General features: G+C 40.0%; 1 protein-coding gene across 4 annotated transcripts in view; it reads left to right on the top strand.

Annotated features, from left to right (window-relative positions):
- The first annotated feature begins 7,259 nt into the window (after positions 1–7,259).
- Positions 7,260–12,162, top strand: part of HEATR5A (HEAT repeat containing 5A) — a 64,674-nt gene continuing 59,771 nt past the window's right edge. For 3 of the 4 annotated variants that reach the window (XM_041397749.1, XM_041397742.1, XM_041397725.1), the window contains exon 1: positions 7,260–7,377. The gene's annotated coding sequence lies outside the window, so the exon portion shown is untranslated. Of the gene's footprint in view, positions 7,378–7,414; positions 7,526–12,162 lie in introns of those variants that run through there. The other variant, XM_041397733.1, reaches the window with a different exon arrangement.

The following is a 12,162-nucleotide window of genomic DNA, read 5'->3' as shown; positions in this document are numbered from 1 at the left end:
GACAGACACAGTATGAGTCATGTTCAAAGTTCCTACTAGCAACATTTAAATAATATTTTCCTGATGCAAATGACTAATACAAATTTATTATGATCTGTGTGCTTGAAAAAACATTGTAATTCCTCTTTCTGTTGGAGGTCAAATCCTAAAAAGTGCTGAGTAACATCACTTTTCACAGACCTTACAGGAACTGTGGGTATTTAGTGTATCTCAAGAATTGATTCTTTGAAGCATAATACAAAGTCTGCAGCTTTTACTTCCTGTCTCCAGAAAGATCTTTGGAAGCCTGGCAATTAATTCTCTATATTTAAAGAACTGTAAGGTTTCTAAGAGGGATAAGCTTGAAAATGTTTAGTGAAAAACAGACTTCAAACTAAACTCCATCTCATAGCAGTCTGTCATATAAAGCACATAAATATTAATGTACATTTCAGTGGTTCTTAGGACCAGACAGAACTCTGAAATTTTTGTAAAAAGGTGGATATTTATGTATTATCTGCCCATTTCTGATTTATTTGTGTCTCCATCTTGGAATACTGATTTCTGTCATCCTCTGCTCCAGGGATTGGCAGCTTGTTGAATGCTGTGCCCTTTGTACTGCTTTATTTATATCTACTATTGATTCACAATCCATTTACTGAAGGAAGCCATTTCTGAATAACATGCTGGACCCTACTGATAAAAAAAAATTGATTAAAATTACTTTTTCTAAGCCAAATGTTTATTCCCTCCAACCATGAATATATGCTTTAAACAGATGACCTGACTGCTTTAAATAGTTTTTGTAATATGACTAGGCAAAAACTCATGTAATTGTCCCGTTCTATACTTAGAGAATATCTATTAGAAGATGCTTAATATTCCCCACTTCCTTGAAATAACCTATGAAGTGAGGAGTTGTCCTTTTGCTGTTATGTCTCTGATTCAACTGTCACGCAGGAATTTGCAATATCAGGCTTTTGTGACCTTGTTTGCAGCGCACACACCCAGTGTGTTGAAGCTGAGCACGTGTGGACTATGAACTGGGCTCATAACCACTCACTGATGAGTTCAGGGGCAATAGCCTGTTTTCTAGTCAGCAGTGTTCCTGCTTCCTTCCCATGCCCTTTCTGGAAATTTTTACCTCTGCTGCTACATAGAGTATGCAACATATGAATTTACAACATGTAAGTATTAATCCAGAATTGGAAATTAATAAACAGCATGTAGCCCAGTAATACTTGTAACTGTGTTGCTACTGCTAGTGACAGTCCACAGGCCTTGTCCCGAGTGTTCCAAGAGCTCAGGATGGAGGCTTAGCACAAGAACTTTCCCCAGGCTTCTCAGAGCTTTGGTTTTATTTGATTTAGCTGTAACTTTTTTTTTTTTTTTTTTTTTTTTTTTACGAAGGACAGGGGGCTATGGCTAATTTGTTTCACTTTTATGTGTAATCACAGTTGTTATATAGATACTAATAATTAGTATTTATTCTGTGTAGAATTATATTTCTGTATCCTGTAACACCACGTTTAAGACTCTAACATGGTGTTACAGGATGGCCTATTGAAACAGCAGGAACTTTGAGAAGTGAAGACATCAACTGCAGTGTAAAGTAGAGGCATGGGATAGTAAGAGATGGAGCACAGGCTGGCACTGGACACTCCAAGGTTATAAACAATTTGCCAATGGTCAGTTGAAGAAATACAAACCTGGAGATGGGCAAAACTATTCTTAGGGATAAAAAAAAAAGAAGAAAGAATGAGAAGAAAATATGAAAGAAACAAAAAAAAACCACTTAAGATGAACAAAAAGAAAAATACGTAGTTGCCGGCCAGTAAAGAAAAGCAAGGAGTAAAACTTTATTAGAAAATGTATAAAAAGAACCCAAGTGCGAGATATTGCCAAAAAAAAAAAGGAGAGAAGAAATTATAAACATCAACATTATACTCCTGCAGGCACGGGACTCCAGGTGCTGATGACCCACAGTGCTCCCTCTACAAGGTGGAAGCTACAAGGAGGTGAAAGGTCAAGCATGACACCAGGAACAGGGGTGAGGGTAGGTACTAAATAGTGTGTGCATAACAATTTTTACTGTATTATTATTATTATTATTATTGAGACCTTCTATACAGTTTCTTTAATTTTACTTCCTTTATTTTTCTGCAATAATTATATTTGGACTGATATTAATTATTTTATTAAATTGCTACAGTTGCAATTAAAACAAATTTGGTGTGACTCTAAACATAGGGTGGATTTCTTTTAGCCTCTAACAAGATTTTGCACATAACAGTTTTTGCAGGTAGTTACTTCTCCATGTTGAAATGGCAGCCACTTGATGGGCTGCTGGATATCAGCCAGCCTTTGTGGTGCTTTTCACCATTTTTTTTAATGCATCTGTTATGTCTGATCTCATTTACCACAAAAGCTCCACAAACCATTGTGACTCAGTGCAACAACTGCTCTTTAGCTCCTCTTCAAGAACAAAGTTTCACATCTACTTGGATTTAAAAGTATGATCTGCTGAACCTCAGTCTCACCTCTAGTATAGAAACAGCTTCTTTGGAGAAGGAGGGATGATGCTTTTAAGCTTCCGTTATTTTTTGCTTTTAGTTTCTGTTCCTGTCTTCTACATGGACTCCTTCAAAGACATTGTTTCTCTTTGGAAGCTGGAGTAGCAGTAAGCCACAGAGAGAGAGTGATCTCTCATTCATTACCTGAGATCTGCCATCAAACTCTACTGTGACTGACTTGATTTCTTAAATTCTTTGCATCTCAATTATCATCTAATAAATGGCTATCTATTTTTGTTTTCAGTGTCTTGATCCTTAAGACTACACATGCAACAAAACAGTGACCATCACTGGCTAATGTATTGCACAGCCCAGTAGGACAGGATTGGGTTGTCTGGGAGATCCACCAGCTGCTTTATTTGAGACATCAGAGTCACAACTGCTGGACAAGAACAAAAAGCAGAGCTTCCTCCTTAATGTTTTTCTTGGGGAAACAGCACCTAAAACTTGATGAATTTGGTATTTCCTATTTAGTCCTTCTTTGTTTCTTGAAGCTTCTTGAAAGCAACTCAGAATTTGGGAAACCCCCTGAGATTCCCAAAAGATTCTGTTATCAGAAGCGCCATGCATTTACAGCTGGAAAGTAAATGGTGTATGTGGACAAGAGAAAACAGCAGTTAGAATAGCCCAAATACTATGAATGTATTACACTTTCTATTTAAACCAATGCTGTCTTCTAGTTCAATTACTGCCAGTGTGTGGCTTTGGGCAAAGCAATTTTCTGCTCCACTTTTTCCATCTGTGATCTGAAAGAAAGAGTGAAAAGGGGGGAAAGAGGTTTAAAACCACTGGGTTTTCCCCCTTTCACTAAAAGTAAAACATCATCACAGATCCTCTTTTTCCATTAGAAGGCAGTACACTTTTACCTCTCTTCACCTTTGTTGGAGCTACAGGAAGTTGCCTCCTACTTTAGCCTCTGTCTCACAAATGTGACTTAAGCTAATGTTCACAGAGCACTTTGAGTACCTCAAAGCACAGTGTGGTATCAGTACAAATAACACCTCATAGTATTTCTAAAATAGGAGTGATCCAGACAGCATGGGAGAGCAAATAAATGGCATTCCTGTCTTACTCTTCTTGTTCACATGTATCTCATTACTCTGAATTTAACATTGCTTTCCATTCACCTGAATTATATTTACTGGTGTAAGTGCCATAATAGATGCCCTATTACATCAGTATGTGTTAAAAATGTGCAAGAAAGGAGCTTAATGCTATTTAGATGTGTTCCATTAGAAAAGAGACTGGCAATGAAAGTTTTGGATTAACATTGAATGTAAAAGGTTTTTGGGAGGCCTTAGTATTTAGCTGGCAATCCATCCCTAGATCTAACTTACTTATTTCCCCCTTCCATTTGGTAGCTGTATCTAACATTATCTAGGCCTGCATAATACTTTTATTTGCATTTTAGGATTTAAAATAACAGCAGGACTGTGTAATTGCTTGGCAGGAATTCAGGCCTTGCATTTTGTGATAGCACAAAAAAGAATTGTGTTGGTAATAAAAAGAAGCCTAGCAGTATTGTAGCATACAAATATACATTATTTTTGACATTCAATGTGTAAAAAAAAGCAATATTGGTACCTAAAACATTGCAAAAACTAGGACAGGCCAAAATGTATTGGGTTTTACATGCCACCAGAAAGTAAAATTAAATGGTTACTCTTATAATTAATATAAAGATATCCCTTCTTAATTATTTTAAAATATAATGGAATTTGGGTTTGTTTGCTATGTAATTATTTGGTGATGTAACATTTGATTCAAATCAGGCCCCTAGTCCTATGATTCTTTACTCATGCGTGGACAGTCCCACTGAATTCAAAGGCATACATTCTTTTTTCTTCCTCTAGAGTCACTGAGGATTATAAAGCTGAAAGAATGAAAATATTTAGCTCAGAGGCATATGTGACTGTATAGATATTCTACTATGTCTGGAATTTGTATGGCAGAACTGACTCATGCTCTAAATCAGTCAACCCACTTTACCAAAATAGACTAATGAGAAGACTGATCAGTAGGTTTGAGCATTTCAATTATTTGCCATTGCTTATTTTCTTAAGTAACTTGTTATTGAAGCGCAGTCAGGGCTAATGGGGAAAGGGAAAATTTAATTAATACTTGGTGAACGCATCTAATTGTCCTATTTTTTCTGTTTTAGAACAAATTACAATAAATTTGCACAACATTTTTTTTTAATTTCAGATTGAAAATGCGGGGAAAAATAGCATGCATAACTGCTAATGTAGATGCTAATTTGAATCAGTGCATGGCTAACGGTCTGTTGACCAGTTTAGGGAAAAATAATAGTAAAAGTCAAGGTTAGCTTTAAATCCAATGAAGACAGACTCTTACCCTTATGTAAGCAGTGCTGGCACAAAGCAACCCTAAAGCTGATGTACCCAGAGATGGAAGGAGCATCCTGCATCAATATGCCTTGTTATTCCAATTGATTCATATCAGTTCAGCATTAACAAAGCATTACTTAGATCTGATATCATGTGTTCTGGGGAGTTGGGCAAGATAATCTTGGGAAAAACTGAGCAAGTCTTCTTAATGAATGATGTTTTGTCTTGCCCTGTGTTCATGTAACACTCAGCATTATGAGATATTAATTTTGAGTGGGTCTCTACCTGCTACTATAACAGAGTGAATAATAGGTATAATAATGATAGTAACAGCAATACTCTTCCAAAAATTATTCTAGATTTGGGGTTGTTTATTTGCTTCTGAGTTAAACATGATCAATCCTTTACAAATATGACAGGAATTTCTGGTACCTCAGGACTGTCAGAAAGCCCTTTTTTTTCTGGAGTTCCTCATGGGAAAAGCCATCACATAACAGTCTTTGAATAAAAATTATTCAGCTGACCTTTCTCACAAGTGAATTGCAAATCACTGTATTAGTAACAGCAATTCAGCTCCTGATCAAAATAAAGTTAACTTAGCAGATAATCCTTTCCTGGGAATGTATGTGATTTTTGAGAACAGGTTAATACCTTTACATCAGTATGAGTTTGTGGAGTTGATTTCTGTGAAACATAATATGTAAATAATTTCCTGCTTCAAGTGTGAGGCATATTCTTCATTACCACATCCATTGCCAGAATTTTTTTTAAAAGGTCATTGCATCAGTGCTCATGTTTTTTATCACAGTCAGTTTAGTAAAAATGAAATCAGTGTCTATATAAGGTAATGCAGCCTGGTGCTCATGGCATCTACAGCACAATGTAATCAGGCAGCCCTGCATGTGCTCTTTGAAATATTTCTCAGCAGTACCATCTGCATAACTGAGTACAGATGTTCACAGAGGATCCCCTGCATGTAAACTTTACATATTGAACCTATGTGAAGTCAAATGTACAAGCTTATGCAAGGTTTAGACACAATTTCTGCTCCTACGGTTTTGTGTCCCAGGCATTATTCCCTCACCACAACAGTTCCCTCTCTACAGTTGCCTGGAGGGAGCTTGGAGCCACGTGAGGGTCAGCCTCTTCTCCCCGGCACAAGAGGACACAGCCTCAAGCTGTGCCAGGGGAGGTTCAGGTTGGACACCAGAAAGAATTTCTTTATGGAAAGGGTCATTAAACATTGGAACGGACTGCTCAGGGAGGAAGTTGGGTCACCATCACTGGAGGAGTTCAAGAGATGTCTGGACATGGTACTTAGTGCTATGGTTTAGCATTTAGCATCATTGTGGTGATCAGTCAAAGGCTGGACTCAATCTTACAGGTCTTTTCCAATCTTAATGGTTCTGAGATTCTGTTTGCACAAGTTAAAAGAAGATAGTCCCAGAAAATGCAGACTTGTGGAGAGAATTCTGGGTCCTGGATTCCAAACGTGTCTGGGAATCAGCTGGAAAACTACGATAAGATTATTGTTTGTTTATTTTAAAACTGAAAAATAATTGAGATACATACTTTCCTCTTACTAAGATAGAACTTAAACTGATCACAGAATGCATTAAAGAAAACTCCTCCAATGGATATTTTCTCATGACCAGTGAGTTCGCTAATTAAAATTTGGAAGGGTGGAAGTAATTCCCAGTGACAAAGCAACGTCCTCCAGCTGGACCACCTATGCAGAAGGAGAAACGAGGTGAAATTCCTGGAGGAGTTCCAGCTGACCTTGTCTGTAAGACACTAAATTACTTCTTGACTTGGGATTCCATATCGATTTGGGATCACGGCTTACACTGATGAAACCCAGGAGTAACAGCTTTGCAAATGCTGGGTTCGACGAACGCTTAATATAAAGGGCGTGTTCCTGTAACTGTCCTGTGCAGTGCCCAGGGGCCCTCCCAGGGAAGTACGGACGCGGATGCCTGACGGGCGGGGTGGAAATCAGAAGCCATGGCAGACACTGATCATAGCCAGGTACAAATCCCAGCAGTGCCAGCTGAGCTGCCTCCACGAAGCATCACCAGGAGGGATCCTTTGTTGCTGTTTTTGGTGGGGCAGCACGGACCGCGAGCCCCCGGCTGCGCCCCGCTAGCGCAGAGCCGCTCATCGCCCGGAGGCTGCGGAGCCTCGGAGCGCCCCGGGCGGTGACTGTCCCCTCCGGCACCGCGGCACCTCGCCCCGGGCCGCTCCCGCCCTCCTCCCGGCCGCCGCGGGCGCTCGATGGCTCCGGGCCCGATTGCACAGCCCTGAGCACCGGAGTCGCCCTCATACTCCTCCTCCTCCCTTTCCTCCCCCCTCCCTGCCGGCGGGCGGCAGCGGCGGCAGCTCGGGCGCAGGACCCGCCGCCCCCCCGCGCTGGAGGAGGGCGGGCGGGCGGACGGGGCCGAGCCCGCAGAGCGGCGCGGGAGCGCTGCGGCCGGCAGGTACCGCGGGCTGAGGGAGGCCGGGGCAGCAGGGGCTGTGTGAAGGGGCAGCAGGGCCGAGCGCAGCTGCGAGTCCTGCGGGGCTGTGCTTGCCCGAGGCCTGCGCCCGAAAAGTGCTGGATCACCCCCGGAGCCACCGGATGGGTCGGTGGGTGTCACACGCACAGCCAGCTCTAAAGCCGCCGGCCGGGCGGCTCCCGGGCTCCTGCAGCCCAGCCCGTGCCGTGGCGTCCCTTTCCCCGGGGCTGCGGGGCAGCTCTCAGCCTCGGGAGGGAAGAGAAGGAAGGAGAGGAGAGGGAAGGGAAGGGAGGGGGGCGGCCAGCCGGGCGCCGCCCGGGTGTCGCGGGGAGCGGCGGCGGAGCGGCCGTGCCGCCGGGCTGGGGGTGGGCGAGCGAGCGGGGGTGTTTGCCCTGTGCGCGATCCTGAGGCTCGGGCAGGGGTTTGGCATTCGCTTGCACCGAGGTCCCATTATTTTGGGGTTTGGTGTTATATTTTCTTATAAACCTTGGTAATTAAGAATATTTGGGGAGGGGTAGCAGTAAGAGCATTCTGCTATCTGGAAATGTTATCGTAAGCTTTTGCAGTTTGAATTCCTGGTTGTCTGGATAGGACAACGGCTCAGTTTACACCATATAACTGGTAAAACCTTGCACAGATGTAAAATGTGTAAAGTTGCATTCGTGTGGCTATTTTTGAATGTGGGAAAGAGTAATAGGTGTAAGTTTAGTTAAACGTAAAGTTTATTGAGATATGGGTGGAAGAATGATAGAAGATGAAGAAGGCAGATAAAAGTTGTGTCCAGCTCTGTGTTTTTGTAAGTGAAATTTGCCATCTTTTGAATTTTGGATTCATTAATTGTAGTAATTGATTGAGTTTGGGGTTTGATTTAGTAGGATTAGGTGTTTGCAGTTGTGACCATGAACTGTACATTTATTTTAGTCTCACATGCCACAAATATTTTCTCTGTCTTCAGAAATAGTCAAGCTATATTGTATGTTTTAGTGTTTTGCTACAGGATATGTAGTAGTCTCAATCCATGTATGAAATAACAGTTGAGACACAGAAGATGGATTACTTCTGGTTTTGTGATGAATGGAGCTTGGGCTTCTTTTCCTGATGGTTTGACACAGTGAAAAGGAGGTGGGGGGAGGATGCCAGTTTACTGTTTCACTAAGTCTAGTCATACATTGAAAACTTGTGCTTGATTATTGAACATAGGGTTGTTTTTGTAGTCAGTAAAATATCTGACTTACTGACTAATTTGTGGTGTTGTATGAGAACACATCAGAAACTATTAATCAATTAAGGATGATCTGTTTTATGATTCAGAAGACCCTAATGAGGCAGGAGATCAGAAACACCTCACAAAAACATTTTCAGATTGCAGGATGTTTGTTTTATTCAGCTTTTACCTGTATTTACTGTGTTCAGGTAGCAGAACCTTTAAAAAGACACACAGTGTATCTATATCTACATTGCAGACCACAAAGGCTTTAAACCTCTAGGCAGTTACATTTTTGAGCTGTTTTGGAGTTTTCTTTGGGGAGCAGCCACATAAAATACCTAGAGAATGAACCATTGCAGTGAGGTATGTGTGTCATTTGTGCCTGGATAGTGATCTCTGATCTGCCAAACAAGTCTCCTGCAGAGTTTGCATCTGTGAGGGCTTCTGCTACTGCTGCTAAATTTCTGTGTCGGTGTTTCAGTGCAGTTGAAGTCCAATCATAGTAAAAGCTATAGTGATTTTCAGGAAAAATAAGTATCCTTTTCCGGGATTTCAGTATATATTCAACAGAAATTCCCTGTGGCTTAATTTAATGCTAAGCTAGACTGGATTCAGCATTTACCTTAACAGAAGATTGGTGGCTAAAATCAACCTGCTTTTTGGATAATCCATATGCATATACATCACCTACTGTAAGCCAATTTAACATTTTAACGAATAATTTCATTTCCTGAAACTTCTGTCATTGTGACAAAAAACCCCCAAACAAACAACAAACCCCACCCTATCAGCATACTTAGTTGGTATATTTTGTTTATATTAGATAAACAATATTGTCTACAACATAGTCAGGACTAAAGCTATGTTCAGACATATATTGAAATTGTTATATATTATTATTAGCAGGTGGATGTTTATACTTCTGTGGTTTTCATGCACTTGCCTTGCTATCACACCAGGTTTCAAAACTGCAAAGAAATAAACACTAGGCATTCTATGCATTTTTATTCAGACTGAAGCTAGTTATTGCTTTTTGAAGCTTACTTAGTGCAGTTTTGGGGAAAAAGAAAGTGTTTTAAACTCACTTTGTCAGTATCAGATATGATACTGTTTTTCTGACTATAAGAAGCACTGGTTAATTATTTCTATGCAGTTTGCCTGGTTGACTGTAAACAAAATAGTGTTCTGAGGTGCCTGTAATGGAACCAAGTTTATCTCTTGACTATAACTTTCAGAAATGAGCCTAAATAATATTCAAGAGTTGTGAGGGCCAGGGAAGTCAAAGTGTGCCAGTAGTTGTTTATATTTCTCAGTAACTGAGTGTTCCTGTTTCTTGGTTTCGTGGGATAATTCTTCTCATGTAGAGATAAAAATTAAAGTGATAATAAGAAACATGAAAGCAAGTGTATGTACTTTTTAACAATATGAATGAATGTTTTCCAATTGTTTTTTTAAAAATGTCTTTAATATTTTGCATTGCTAAAACTGCTATTGCATTTTTAGGCACTTTGTTCAGGGTGTTTTTCTCTAATTGTGTCAAGCTTTGTCCTCAAAACTTCACAGAAATTATTCAGGATTCTTAGAAGACATTGTCTTGTCGCTTCTTTCACACTTCAGCAAATGTATATTGTGTTGTAGTTCTTATCAATGTCACTTATATGTGTGAGGATTGTGGGTGGTCACATTCTTTGAGTGAATATTTTCAAAACTGGGAAGGCCAGAGCAAGAATTCTGGTAGATTTCACATAGGTCTTTGTTGCCTTTAAGCTTCATTGCTCTTTCAGATACAGGGTAATTCCTCCAAAACTTGGAAATCAATAACATTTGATAAGTATTTTGGTAGGAAAACCAGTCATTTGGAACAGTTCCTGTGGGAGTAGACATGTACTTTGTGTGGGCATCATGACTGACAAAACACCAAAATACAACCCCTTTGTTTTGCAACACAAATGGAAGTAGCTGAGAAGTTAACAAGAATTCTGTTTGAGCTGCATGATATTTGTTCTTTAGTACAGCCTGAAACGCTGTGGGAACACTGCAAGACCTACATATGTGGAGCATCCAATATATGGAGATGCACTTGGATTGCATATTTAACAAGTCCCTGCAAAAATGCTACCAAATTTTCAGTGAGACAATAGACACATAGCATTCCTGTGGCAAATTTCTTCATCCAGAGCACTATTTCAGAGACTGAAAGAAAAGTATCGTTTCAACATTCATGATTGCAGAGTTATGTTTCTAAACAGAATAATTGCATACAAAACTGTAATGTAAGGGGAAGTTGTCCTAGTCTGAAATCTTCAGCAATACCTAGAGGAAGTGGTTCTGCTATCATCTGTTATTTTTTGTAGCTCATAGTCAGATTCTTAATTGCTTTTTGCTGTTGGGAATAAGCATGTGATGCAAATGTGTACATATTTTATTTAAAAAGGAAGATGTGTGAGGGAACCTGAGTCCCACTATAGCATAAAATGTACAATAAAACATTGGAGTACTCAACTGTAAAATTTATTTGCTGTGTTTTTCACATGCTAATGCACTCATAATATGATATTAAGAGGTACAGTTCTGCTTGATTTAAAAGCCTTAAAAATTTTTGAGCCTTCTTCTCTGTGGCCTGGTATTCTTTTCCATGTGCTCTGAGTTGTGGTCTTGTGATGACTTTCTCTTGTGGCTCGTTCTTGCAAAATGCTGTCAAACATCACTGTTGGTCCCGTCTTCTCTGTGCTTGGCCTCAAATTTCTCTACTGCTGCCCAATGTAACATAACACTGCAAAATACCTGGCATTTTTATGGCTCTGTATTAATTTTGGATGAAAAGCATTTGTCAGTTTGATGCCAAGGGTAATTTGGCTCAAATTGATGAGACCAATGAGTGACAAATTCGGGTATGCGTGTGTATGCAGTGAAAGACTGGGCTCTGGTTTTGTAAGTTGTTCTTAAACTTCTTCTTGAAGTATTTAATCAGTCAAACATACCAGTGTTTCTGCTAAAGAAACAAAGTCGTCAGGGGAGTTGAATTTCTCTTTGTCTCTTCGTCCCCTCTCTTCTTGTTTTGGTGCTGAAATTTCCTACATTTGATTGTATGTTTCTTTGAAAATACATACAAGAAAGCAGTAAAAGAGCACATGAAATTCACAGCTTTTTTTTTTGGTTGAATGAAAGGCTGAGAGTGATAAGCACTACTGAACATAAAATACGTACAGAGGGGTCACTGCTATGTTGGGAGCAGCAATTACCTGCTCTTGCTTCATGTATCTCTGTGGAGCAAAAATTTCAAGCTTGTATATATAGAAAAAAAGGTACAAGTCTGCTGAATGGTGGGGATCCTGCCGCACAAGGATGTGGCAGTACTGATCCTCTTACACTGATGCTTTTATTTAGCTTGGCCTTCTCTAACTGAAGATTTTGAGGCAGACTTTGCTTCTGTGAGTTAGTTGGTAATAGTTTGTAGAAGTCAGTAAGTAAACAAAGGCTGCTCTGTCTTTCCAGTAATTCTAAACATATTTATGTGTTGAATATTCCCACTCCGATATATTTCCAGTGTCTAAACTCCA

The sequence above is a fragment of the Onychostruthus taczanowskii genome, unplaced genomic scaffold (assembly GCF_017590055.1).
Source record: "Onychostruthus taczanowskii isolate IOZ18803 unplaced genomic scaffold, ASM1759005v1 scaffold1, whole genome shotgun sequence".
NCBI lineage: Eukaryota > Metazoa > Chordata > Aves > Passeriformes > Passeridae > Onychostruthus > Onychostruthus taczanowskii.
The sequence above is the reverse complement of the archived record's forward strand: the minus strand, read 5'-3'. Positions and strand labels throughout refer to the sequence as shown.